General features: G+C 44.2%; 1 protein-coding gene across 6 annotated transcripts in view; it reads left to right on the top strand.

Moving 5' to 3' along the window:
* Nucleotides 1-13,378, top strand: part of LOC146861884 (uncharacterized) — a 349,732-nt gene that overhangs the window by 242,519 nt on the left and 93,835 nt on the right. The window lies entirely within an intron of this gene.

Raw genomic sequence — 13,378 nt, forward strand, 5'->3', positions numbered from 1 at the left:
CGGCAGTTTCAGCCTGTTTTAAATAATTGTCCAGTGTCCCCATGCCCGCGGCCCTCGTGCTTAATTTAGAATATCCCTTCGTCATGTCTCATATAAATGATAAATGATGTCGCAAAGAGTACTTTGTAGAACTCACCCCAGAACAGATGACAATGACGGGTATGGCAAGATGTAAAGGGATGGTCCCAACCCGACCTCCTTCGTCCTCCGACGGCCTCAGACGGCCCGCCCTTTGCCCGCCCTTTGCCCGGGCTTAGCCCGGCGCCCGCCCGCGCGCGTCCCGCGACGCGGAGGGAGCAACGATCTTTAATGCGCCTCCGGGCGCGTGGGTGTCGTCAAGGGGCGCCGGGGCACCTGGGAGTTGTGGTTTTGACCGCTCCGGGCCGCGTGGTGGGATGGCGGCAACGGCGAGCCCAAACCCAGCGCGGGAGCGCCAACAAAGCCAGCGGTGAGGGAAGGAGGGCAATGACAACAGCCCCGTCCAAGAAGCAGGTCACTCTGGCAGGGTTTTCAAAATTGTTCAGACTTTCCCGCTCCTCCAAGGGAGCGACGATCTTTAATGCGCCTCCGGGCGCGTGGGTGTCGTCAAAGGGCGCCAGGGCAACTGGGAGTTGTGGTTTTGACCGCTCCGGGCCGCGTGGTGGGATGGCGGCAGCGGCGAGCCCAAACCCAGCGCGGGAGCGCCGACAAAGCCAGCGGAGAGGGAAGGAGGGCAATGACAACAGCCCCGTCCAAGAAGCAGGTCACTCTGGCAGGGTTTTCAAAATTGTTCAGACTTTCCCGCTCCTCCAAGGGAGCGACGATCTTTAATGCGCCTCCGGGCGCGTGGGTGTCGCCAAGGGGCGCCGGGGCACCTGGGAGTTGTGGTTTTGACCGCTCCGGGCCGCGTGGTGGGATGGCGGCAGCGGCGAGCCCAAACCCAGCGCGGGAGCGCCAACAAAGCCAGCGGTGAGGGAAGGAGGGCAATGACAACAGCCCCGTCCAAGAAGCAGGTCACTCTGGCAGGGTTTTCAAAATTGTTCAGTCATTCAAGCCTTGCCTGTGCTAGGAATATATTCAAGGGTACATTATTTCAGCATAGTGCATATTTGGATTCTCTTGGTGCCTGCAACGTCGATTCAAGTACAGTATGGTCTGCAGAGAGAGTATTGGAGCTTTGCTGGTGCCAGCAACTTTGTGTACAGTGACACACTCACTGGATTTCGTACAAGTGTGTCAGTGTCCTTCTTTGACCTCTGATTACAGTGACACAGACACTACAAAGTGAGTTTGTGTGTCAGCTGGCTTTTTTTCTTTTTAATGACAGTCACAGTGACATGCACACTTGAATTGATCTTCGTGTGTCATTGTTTCTCTGCAAAAGTAATATTCAGTGATACATACACTTGTGTCATTATTTTCTTTATGATAAAGAACGTGTACATTTTATTTTTATTGCTACTGGATAATAAGACTGTTTTTTGTTCTGTGGGAGGATTATTTACGATACTGTATAGGTGCAGGAATTGTTACTGTAGTAATTGATTATTCTGGGTAGTTCCTTAATAATTTTATCTGTGTAGCGCTATTATGGCTTCTGGAAATGTATGGAACCTGTCTCCTCCCCAACCATTTTTACCATCCCCAGGCGAATCAACACTGAAATAGGATGAATGGCATGAGCATTTTGAGAACTACATTTCTACTTTTGAGGAGGTTGAAGAACTCACTGCTGAGAGAAGGAAGAAGATACTTTTACATTGTTTGGGTGCACAAGGGTTGAGGGTATACTATTGTATAAATAAGAAGACCCGAAGGCCAAGGGGATTTGTATTTGAACACCTTACAAGATTTAACTAACTATTTTAAACCCACAGTTTTTGTCGCAGTAGACCGTTATAAATTCTTCCATACGAAGCAAGAAAAAGATACATCTATTCAAGATTTTGTGGGGGCCCTAAAAAGTTGGCTTGCACATGCTGGTTTGGTGCTCTTTACGATTAGCTAATTCCTGATCAATTAGTAATGCAGGCTACAAATCCCAATATACAGGATAAGCTGAGGGCTGAGGGGGAATCATCTCTTCAAGAAGTGATAAACATTGTTAAGAATGCTGAGTTAACAGGGAGATGTGCTAAGACTGTTTCATTTGAGGAGGTAGCAAAAAGTACTAAGGATGAAAGTTCTATAGTAGCCAGGGTAAGGAATGTGAAAAATTCTTCCCACAAGACTACGGAGGAGAATTATCCTAGTAAAGTGGACAATGTGAATAAGTCTAAAATTTTGAGGGAGAAGAACTGTTTTAGATGTGGTAGCAAGTATCGCTTAGCCAATGAAAAAAGTTATCCAGCACGCAGGCAGATATGTTCAAAATGTGGCATTACTGGACATTTTCACAAAGTGTGTCAGAAGAAGATGAAGAAAGAATTTGTTTTAAAATGTGTAGGTCCGAAGCATAATGTTCAGTCTAGTTCTTCGGATGAAGTGGATTTGAATTTATGTGTATTGAATGTGGATGAAGATATTTTGTGTGTGAATAAAAAAGGAAGAAAACAGTGTGTGAAATATCTATTGGGGGTGAGGAAATCTCCATTGTGGCAGACTCAGGGTCGCCTTATACTATTGTTAATGAAGAGGTGTGGCAGGAAATTTTTGAGCCAGTAGTAGGTGACAGTTTATAAAAATTAGATACTTCACCTAAAACATTCACAAGAGAACCTATTGTTATGGTTGGTTACAGAGAATTGTTACTTAAAATTTTGAAACTGGGAAACTTTAGGAAAATTGTATGTGTTGGCTACGGGTCCATCTGTTCTTGGCTGGATTGATCAGGATGATTTGGGTATTACGCTGGAGCCTAAAAGCGCAGAAGCGGTTTTGTCTTTACAGCCTGAGTGTGAGTTCAGTTTCAGTATTGCTGAAAAAAAAAAATCCTAGTGTTTTTTCTGGGAATGTTGGAAAACTCAGAGGTTTTCAACATAAAATACAACTAAATCCTGGTGCAGCACCTTACATTCACAAGTTAAGGAATATTCATTTTTTTTATAAAGGGAGAGCTACAGAAATGAAAAAAGCAGGCATTATTGAACCGGTTGAATCAGCAGAATGGGTCACACCTTTGGTGGTTGCCAAGAATGCCAATGAAAATTTGAGATTTTGCGTAGATCTCTGAACAAGAGTATTTTGATTGATTAGTTTCCCCTGCCTAAAATTAGTGAGATTCTTTCACGTACTAGTGGGATCCAATGGTTCTCTCCCATTGATCACACTGCTGCATATTATCAGGTCTAATTACACCTAGAGGGCAAAAGTCTCACTACGTTTGTAATACAGTTCGGATTAAAAAGGGTACCTTTTGTATTAGCCTCTGCTGCGGCAATGTTTCAGAGGTTAATGCAGGTAATCTTTAAAGACATGAGTGACCTGCTAATATTTCAGGATGATATCTTGGTAATGGGTAATAGCAGACAGGAACATGATCGCAAACTCTCACAAGTGATAAAGATCGTGAAGGAAAAGGGCCCGACGACTGAGTTGAGTAAGTTTAGAGTTGCTGAGAATAAAGTATCTTACTTAGGCAATGAAATACCAGGAGAGGGCATCAGACCTAAAAAATAGTTTTTAGATGCTATCAAGGAAGCTCCAGCACCTAAAAACAAGGATGATGTATGGGCATTTTTAGGTTTGGTAGAATTCTACGCCAAATTTGTTCAAGATTTTTCTACAAAAGCCTATAAAAATACATTTGAATTGTCGTAACAATGCGAAAAGGCATTTGTGGATATCAAAAAAGATATTTGTGATGCTCCACCTCTGCAGGGTTTTGATCCTGCCTAACATAGAGTAGTCACCACTAATGACGGTGGTAGGGGCATCGGAGCGGTGTTGACCCAGAAGGATGTAAATGGTTTGGAAAGAATTATTGCTTTTGCATCTTGTTCAGTTACTTGTACTGAAGAGAAAGACTCAGTAATTGAATTTGAAGCACTAGCTTATGTTTAGAGCATTTCAGGCAGTACATTTGGGGCTACAAAATTAGGTTACTGAGAGATCATAAATCGTTTACGAAAATATTGACTACTAAAGGTTTTCATGATGCTTCACCCAGCCTTGCACGTATGTCTGTATGGTTGCTGGACTACAACTATGGGTTACAGTATATGCCTGGGGCGAAGAATGTGATTGCAGATTTTTTAATTTGTATGCCGTTACCTTTTGAAAGAAGAATTAAGATGGAATTGGATGTTTTTTGTGTGTCTAATGTTCTTGAAGAGGTACCTAGCATCTCTTCAGAGGAATGCGCACAGGCCCAGAATGCTGATTAAACGTTGTTTGAAGTGGGCAGAAGGATAATTGAGGGATGGCCTGAGAAAAAACTTGTGCATAAGAATTTTTTTTAAAGACCAAAGATCCTGGATATATGCCATGAGGGGCATTTAGGCATAGGAAAGACAAAGTATAGAGTAAAATGAAAAGTAAAAGAAAAGTGAGGATTTGTTTGGCATGTGAAAATTCGGGCAAAACACATATTACCTTTAGACCACCATTACATCCTATTATCAGTCCCTATATACTATGGGAGAGAATAGGCATTTTTGGGAGGATTGTGAACAGAAGTATCGTATTGTCTTGGTAGACCATTTTTCCAAGTGGCCTGAAGTGAATGTTGTCCACAAAGCTGATGTAGGAAAAATAATAGACTTTTTACAAAAAGTAATTTTGAAAGGGGGGCTACCTAAATGTTTTATTAGTGACAATGGGACTCAGTTCACTTCAGAAGCATTTAGGACATTTTTAGTAGGTATTGGAAATTTCACACAAGACCACTTCAGTGTACCATCCAGCTGGTAATGGTGCAGTTGAAAGGTTTAACCTTGTTATCAAAGGTATAGTAATACTGGCAAACAACAATGACCTCGACTGGAGGAAGGAGTTAATTCAATTCAATTCAATTCAAAGTTTGTTTGATTACTAAAAACCATAACAAAATGTTAAAAACCATGTAATTCATATATACACAGAGCAAAGTTAAAAAAAACAAGTTAATACAAACACAGTGTAATAATCTTACTTTAAAATGGGTTAAGGTTAAGAGAATCCTAGTATTGAGATTTTAGCCTATATGGTTCGAAGACTTGGGTAACAGAACAGTCACAGCATTGCTTTAAAAAATCTAAAAGGGAGGCAAGTGAACATGACAATTAATTTGAGAGATGAAAACAACGTTCAGATGGGCCACGCTAGATAAGCCGGAGGTCGTTAAGTGGTTTTATGGCGATGAAGCGGCGCAACCAACCAGTGGAGGATTTGCTGGCCTCTCTTTCCCGTGATTTAGCTGCTCTGCTAATAAATTTAGTGAACCGGATGTTCAACTTTGTGTTTTCTGAGTTCATAGCAGCCATTATGGCCTGACGATAAGTGCGAGGTCCAAGATTTTTTTCCACTCCTCCCACAGTAAAATCCTTCTGTCGTTGAGCAAAGCGGGCCATGTGCAGGCTATATGCTCCATGCTTTCAGAGTGGCAGCCGCACTCCCTGCATTTGACACTAACACAGGGGCGCCACCATTCTGGCAGAAGCTTTAAAAAAGGCCATTCGCCCAACCTTAGGGCCATAAACTTTTGCTTCCAAAAGAGTGAAAATGTGCTTGATAAGTAAGATGACTCAACCCCCAGTTTGAGGTCGGAAATAACGGCCCAGGCGTGTTTACTTCTAGATAGTTTTGCCCTGTCGGAATGAAAAGACCAAAGCCGGTTACTTCGCTTGATTACGATCTTTAATGCCTATTGTGATGGGTTTGTTCCCCAATATTCCGTGACTCCGAGTAACTGTAGAGTGTGCCAGTTGGTGCCAATATTTTTGACTGGATGTGCTGGTCGTTATTTTGTTGCAAAGTTTGGCCTCCAGACTGCCTTCCCGACAGTTGCGCAGACTGTTACAGAGCTTAATGAACGCGCCTGCCTCAACGCCATAATGATCTAATAGGCCGAGTTCTAGCCTAACTTGTGCTGAGGATGAGGACCTTGGCTGGCGCCATGCTCGTTTAAAGATTCTAGTCAGGGCTCGAAAACTTCACTCGACCTCTCGCATTTGCGAGTCAGATTAATTCAGGACGAGCTATTTTTAGGTCCTACTCGCCCTTACTGTCGAGTAGGAATACAAACTGACACTTGACCTCTGCCTCTGAAAACAGGGGAAATGTGACAAGATAGCAAGATTTAAAGGCATCTTTATTGCTCACAAAGTAAATGAGCAATAAAAATGCTTTTAAATCTTGTTAACGTGTCACATTTGCTCAGCTTTCAGATTAGAGGTCAAGTGCATTTCAGTTGGGTCGAGGAGATTTTGTAGGTTACTAGACCTGCATGTCTAGTGCATTTTTTATGATTTTTCGAGCCCTGTGGTTAGTTTGTTTAATAAGGTGCTTGTTGCGCCCATCATAATCTCGTGTCCATATGAAAGCGAGTTGGTGATCTTAGCCTTCATCACCTTGAGCAGTGGAGTTAGGCTTGGACCAAGTAGCTGTTTTGAAAGTTTTGCCGAGGCGACCTCAAGCGACAGTGCTTTATCCATAACAGTGTCTTTTTGCTTGGTGAAGGAGCCTCTGGAGTCCAGGAGAATTCCCAGGTATTTATAGTGTGGCACTGTGTCGATGCTTTTAATGGTGAAAATCTACCCCCCTTTCTGCTGCTTCCGTTTGCCAAAATCAATTAGTTTTGTTTTTGACAGATTCAGGTCAAGGGCGTTGTTTATTGTGTAGGGGAGAAGTTCATCTAGTAGCCTCTGCAGGTCTTCATTTGTGTGGCTAAGTAACACGAGGTTGTCAGCGTATAAAAGGTTGCTGATACGGGTTCCATCTAGTTGAGGCGGTGGGAGTTAACCTTGGCAAGTGTGAAGGATAGGTCCGAGATGAACAGGTTAAAAAGGAGGGGCATCAACACGCAGCCTTGTTTAACGCCGCTTCCTGTTTGAATAATTTTTGAGACACTGGAGCCTTCTCCCAACTTTATTCTAATCCAAGTTCGTGAGTGGATTTGGATTATGGCTTTTAAGAGAGCGGGAGGTATGCCCCAGCTCTCTAATTTGTGCCATAAGCGTCCACGTGGCACCCGGTCAAAAGCCGCCTTGAAGTCGACAAAGCAGCAGTAAAGTTGGATCTGATGAACTGCTGCTTTCTCCATCACAACGGTTAGTGCCAGTAGGTTGCTGGTTGTGCCTGAATTGGCCACGAAGCCAGTCTGGTTGAAGGGGGGGGGCGCTGTGTTGATTCTGCCCAGGCTGACAGCTCTTCCAGTAAAATGCTGGCGTAGTATTTAGATTCGATGTCAAGGAGAGCTATCATTCTATAATTTTTCGGGTTATTTCTATTACCACTTTTATAGATGGGATGGATGATGGCGCCTTTCCAGGAATCCGGGATGTTGTGGTTGAGCCTGCAATATAAAAACAGGGGTGCCAGGTGGCCTGACCCCAAGGTTACATCTGACTTGAACAAGGCCTGGGGTAGTCCGTTGGGGCCAGGAGCTCCGTCTGACCTACCTTTCCTAATTATCCGAGTGATGGTATTTCTTAACACTCCTGGTGTCAACAGTGTCTCTATTGTTGGCTCATTTCGCGCCTCCATTCTCTCAATTAGTGATTCGTCCAGAGCGACTTCGACTGAGATGATGAACCCGGTGTTACCTGTGCAATGGACTTCAATGGGTGCTGACCCAGATTTAGATGATGGATAGGGGCTGGGATGGTCAGACCTGCTTGAATGTTCGCTGAAGTGATTGGATAAAAACTGGGTCCAGTCATCAACACTTATGTTTGCGATACCGTGTCCTCTGCCTCCTAGTGGGCCTCTATTCACGAGAGACCAGAATAACTTTGTGTTGGACTTTTTGCTAGCATGGACTAGCTTGAACCAAAACTGGTCTGACGCTGTTTGTTTGTCTCTGTGTACAGATGACTTTTATTTTTAATTTTTTAATTGATGAACTTTATTTAGCATTTTCACAGATCGTTGAACAATTCCATGAAATATGGGCAGTTATCGAATAACAAAGAAATATGGAAGTTACAGTCTAGGTAGATCGGCAGTACGCCACAAGCAATCATGCAGGACATCAAAAAATAATCTAATAAAAACTCTCAAATCGCAAGTCCACCACAACCTCAGGTGATGCTATGTGACTACGTTTGTGACAATTTACACCAGCAGGCCAAATTATTCCCTCCCGGGTGCACCCCGCAACCAACAAGTATATCTGTGCACTACAACAAAGAAGGACGGCTTAGATGCTAGTGCTGTTTACCCAACGCCTGTAGGGACAATGTCCTGTTCCTGCTGTGTAGTGGGTTCTGTTTGCTGCGTGGCCAAGTAGGTTCTAAATGGTGCCCATATGTCTTTGGGTATGGAGGAGGGAGGGGAAGTGGATGCATACAATTCCCTTTTCATGGAACACGTGGCTAAACTATTCAGCCAACCTTTTACTGATGGCGCTGGTTTCTCACCCCAATAAATGGCAACTTCTCTTTTAGCTAGTAAGAGGCTGATGGCGACAAACCTACGCTACATACCCTAGCAAAGCGATTTCAGGTAAGGGCACCATCGGGATAGTCACCATATTACTTACAGTGTTGTGAATTTGAACCTAGAATGCGTGTATACGCGGGCAGGTCCATGCCAGATGGGTGAAATCCGCGTTGGGGGCATTGCATTTGGGGCAGTGATGGGGCCTAGATGGGTCAATTCTATGTATATTCTACGCAAAAATTTGAAGTGTATTAATTTGTGGTGGCTATTAATGGAAATATTTTTGGTGACTGAGCAGCAGAAAGACCATTGCTCATCTGTGATTGGAGTACCAAGATCTGCTTCCCATGCGGTGAGAATTCTATCATCGTTAACTGGGACGATTGCCGCACATGCTTTGTAAAGTTTGGATATCTGGTGTACCCCTTGCTTGCTTTCTATTACCATGGTTAGTGGAGTGAATGATGGAGGTTCAAGCGGAAAGTCAGGGGCTACTGTACGTAATGCAGAGCGCAATCTCATGAGAACAAATTTGTCCAAGAATGTGGTCTCGGAGAATCTGGACTCATCAGTAGGATCAAATATATGGCCTTCAGGAAATAAATCTCCCATTTTGACGATATTGAATTTGGCGCATGTACGTTGTACAAGAGTTTCACCCGTGATAGAAAGCCATTTTGCATTTGGGAGTGGAAGTGCAGAGGAATAAAGGATAGTGGTGCAGGTGATATGCCGTAATTTCTCCCATGCCCAACTGGTCTTGGATGCCGTCTGGATGTCCTTGGGGCCTCTAGGGAAGCCTGTAGGCAAGATTGATGTCAATGAGTCTGGAAGGACCAGATCCGATTCTGGCCATAAATAGGGAATTCTGGCATCAGGGTGGTACCACGTCTGTGCTAAGCTGCACTGAGCCACTAAATAATATAGCTGCATATCTGGGACACCATATTCCCCTCTATCACAAAGTGTGTACAGATGACTTGCAAGCTTTTTGAGCTTGCTTATAGTGGTTGAATAGGGATGCGTTTCCTGGGCTTTTCCTGGCCCGGCGTAATGCCGAGTTTCTTTGGAATTTTAGCTTTTTTGTTGCAGATGAAATGTGAGGTTGTGGTGTATTATGCCAGGTACAAGTTTTGGACAGAAATTCGTTAATTAATCCGTTTACAAGTGCTTCCCAGCAGTCGATGATGGGTACGTCTTTTTCACTTAGTAAACGTAGAAAATCACTACATGTCTCCATAACGGGCTGAAACGGAGCTGGGCGTCCATTTCATTCTCCTTAGGTTCTCTGAGTGGCAGCCCGTTAGCGTGTGTGCAATTGCCCGGTGGTGGGGAATGTTGGGTGATAAAGTTATTATTTGAGGTCGGTGGTCACTCTCCCCTTGTGCTGCGGATGTGGGGGAACCGCTGGAAAGATTATCCCTAGGTCCTCGAACAGGTTGTGGAAGAGGCTTGTATTAAAATCTCCAGAAATTAAACAGGGTGTACTGCCGTGTGCACTTAAGATGTTACATAAAATTTCAGTCAGGCGGTCCAGTTTGAATTTGTTTTCTGTGGTACACGGAGAGATGTATACATTTCGTAGAAGTAACTGGCCTTCTGAAGTAGGACTTTCAACCACAATGCCAGCAATCCAGTCAACTTCAAATTGTAGCTGTTTAATGCGTGCTGACAGTCTAGTAGAAGCATAGATCAAAAGTCCGACACGCAGTCTGCCGTACTTACTCTGTCTTGTAGCGGGCGACGTGAATTCTAGGTACTCTTCGATTGGGATGCTGGTTGCTAACCAAGTTTCCTGGAGAAGAATAATGTCGTGTTTTTTTAAAAATCCTAGTGTGTCTGGTGATTGGGCTTTCGACAAAAGACCGTTAATATTCCAGGAGCAAATTATTAAACCATGTTCGTATTATTTTAATCAATCCGATTCCGAGATAGGGCTGCTGGCAGCCATGACCAGCCTGCACTTCGGGTAGCCTGCAGTTCGACACTGCGCTCAACGTAGCCGACTAGAGAGCGACTTCTGGCTGACTTTAACACAGAGAAAGGAGCAGGACTTATACTAGAAGCTGGAGCCTGGATGGGCGCGAGTATTGAAGGGTAGCGGGGAACACAAGGCGTTGCTATAATTATTCCCCGCTTTTTGAATTGGTCGGTTTGTGATTGAACCAGCTCTCTTATGGCGGTGGATGGTAATGTAATTAGAGTCAATTCTTCTGCTTGGGAGCCATTACTAGGTTTGAATTCCATGGCGATTATGTTTTTTGATTCCAGAGTGCACAGATCCGGGTTCGATTTGAAGAGCCTGATTATGTTCCAGCGGTTTAAGATGTCATACATACTCAGGTGTTAACAGCAATCTGGTCTCGTTGCTTTCGGTGGCTAGATTGTGGATTTTGGCAGTTAAGGACTCAGTTGGCTTGAAATTTGCATCTGATGTTCGTTGAGGGATGGATATAACGGGCAAGGGGGGGGGGTCTTGCTCGCTGACTTGATTAGTTGGTGCTGAAGTAAGAACTGTTTTGCGCATAAGCGCCAGAGGTGGTTGGCTGGGTGTGATTGCCGAGTACTGTGAATCCAAGCCTTTGCAGGGGTTAACTGCACGATGTAAGCCTGGACTGTTGATCATCACTTGAGGTAGGGAAGAGGCTTTAGTGGCGAGAGAAGGCTTTTGCAGAGGCGTAGTTGTGGCTGACGTGTTAACAGTTGTCGACTCCTCAAAGGCTTGTAGTTGACTGTTTCCAATGTTTCTGATTTTTCCCTGGGTAATTAGATGCGGAGAATGCCATGAAGTTTGAAACAACTCTATTTATGAAGCACTTTTCACTTTTGGGAGTGTTTTTTGAGGCGTTGGTGACTGGGCTGCTTGCAACAGGCTGGTAGTGACGCTGAGCGCTGTGCTCGAGCCTGTGCTGTCACAGTTTTTTTATTTGTAAAATAATTGCAGATTGTTTTTTTGGGCTCATCTGTGTGCCTATTACGGAATTTCCGTAGTATTTTTTTTTCCAGTTTTGATAGCCGATGGATAGATTGCTGGGGAGGTGGGGTGTCTGTAGTTGAGTCAGTAGGTAAATTGGAGACAGCTGTCGCCTGAGTTGATAGTGAAAAATGGTCTGGTGATTTATTGGGCGAATGCTCAAGCTCTGAGGCCTCGCTCAGTGCGGAAGCCAGGGGAGAGGGGTCTGGGTGCCTGGATGCTGGAATCTTCTGGATTTCAGTTAGTACTGATGAAAGGAATTGGGGCAATGAGGATAGAGTCAATGATTGGAGAGCAATAGCATACTGATTGAACTAGTTGCAGTTGAGAATGGGCTTTTGTTATCAGTCAATTGAGCGCCTCCAATTTTTGATCAATCCCGGTGGTATACACAGCCAGGATGTTTAAGAGGTCCATCTGCTAGTCCATTTTGTCTGAGTGGTAAGTCAATGCTAACACAGTAGATTGAAGGGTTTGAAGAAGTTGTGACCAGAGCTTGTTTAATTCTGGTGATTGAGGGCTAACAGTAGAGCTTTTGGATTCTTTGGTGAAAAAAGACAGGTTGAGAAGGGTATTGGGCATGATGTCGTAGCCCCCGCCTGAGTTGATCTTTTGTTGGCAACCGTTGACAGTACATGATGACGGGATAGGGGATGAAGTTGTGAGGTTGCTTATTTGAGCATTTGCCTGGGTTTCAGCTTGTGGGGTGAGGACTCTAATAGTTCCTGCTGGATGGTCCTTAAAAGTTAGGGACTTGGTTGCTAAAGGAGAAAACTGGCTAGGGTTCTGAACAGACTGATGGGTTGACAAGGTCACCTCGCATCCAATGAGAGTTGGGGGGAAGCCAGTGCGATGGGAGAGTTATCGTACTGCAAGTCAAAGGAGAACTGGTCGAGAGCCTGGGGCGATGCGTGGGCCTCAGAAGCTTCTTCTGCAACACAAATTCTTACTTAGCAACAGAATCAGAGTGAAAGCAAATCAGGTAAGAAGTATTCAGAAAACTGTGAGGAATGAAGCAGCATATAACGTTCCCAAGCTACTGGTATCCATAGGGTGTTGAGTTGCAGTCAGTAACCAGCCAAACCACTAGGCCTTCGCATTTTGTCTATTGGCTGTCTCCGCATGCACCCCCGACAATTTGAGCAGTAGCTGTTTCCTCGTTTGTTATCAGAGATGCTACAAACATTACCTGCTAGGACTGCACTCCATTACTGCAGATAGTTAAATTATCAAAGGCTCAGTAGGTTGGTGTGCCACTCTCTAGTAGATATTGCTTGGAATCAGTTAGTGCATGATTCTCCATTTGTTGGCTAAGTGATATTGTTAGTGGAACTGGTGTAAGATACTTACTGTGTCTCCTGCTTACAGTGTAATCAGGCCACGTTGGCCTCTGTATTCAAGACAGCAGTAGCCAATGTCTTTCCCCTCATATCTGTCAGCACATATGGTGTGAGACATTTCTATCAGTAGCCTTCTCCTGCAAAATATGTATGCTTGTACTTTAGGCCATGTATGCCCCAGACACCGGAGCAGCTCCGTTCCATACAGTTGATATTAGGCTGCCACTGGTAATGTACACAATTACGCCTCTGGCTTGGCTCCAATAAAAAGTTGCTATCTCCATGGAGTTATTGTTCCCTTCATTTTGCATGTGCCTATCAAGATAATGATAGGATTCTCTGCACATAATTCATATTAATTAGACTCCTTCAGCCCAATTGCTCAAGCATGCAGCAATTTGGTAAATTTGTAAGCATAGTAGAATTGCATAAACCAACAGAACCTTCCTTCCTTTTCCAATAATTAAAGTGTGTAAGAAGCGAAGAGCAGATTTTTATTGGATAAACAAAGATTCGGGCAAACTCAGCATGGAAACTGCCATTTTTTAGGTCATTGTGCACGCCT

The sequence above is a fragment of the Triturus cristatus genome, chromosome 2_2, assembly GCF_964204655.1.
Source record: "Triturus cristatus chromosome 2_2, aTriCri1.1, whole genome shotgun sequence".
Lineage (NCBI taxonomy): Eukaryota > Metazoa > Chordata > Amphibia > Caudata > Salamandridae > Triturus > Triturus cristatus.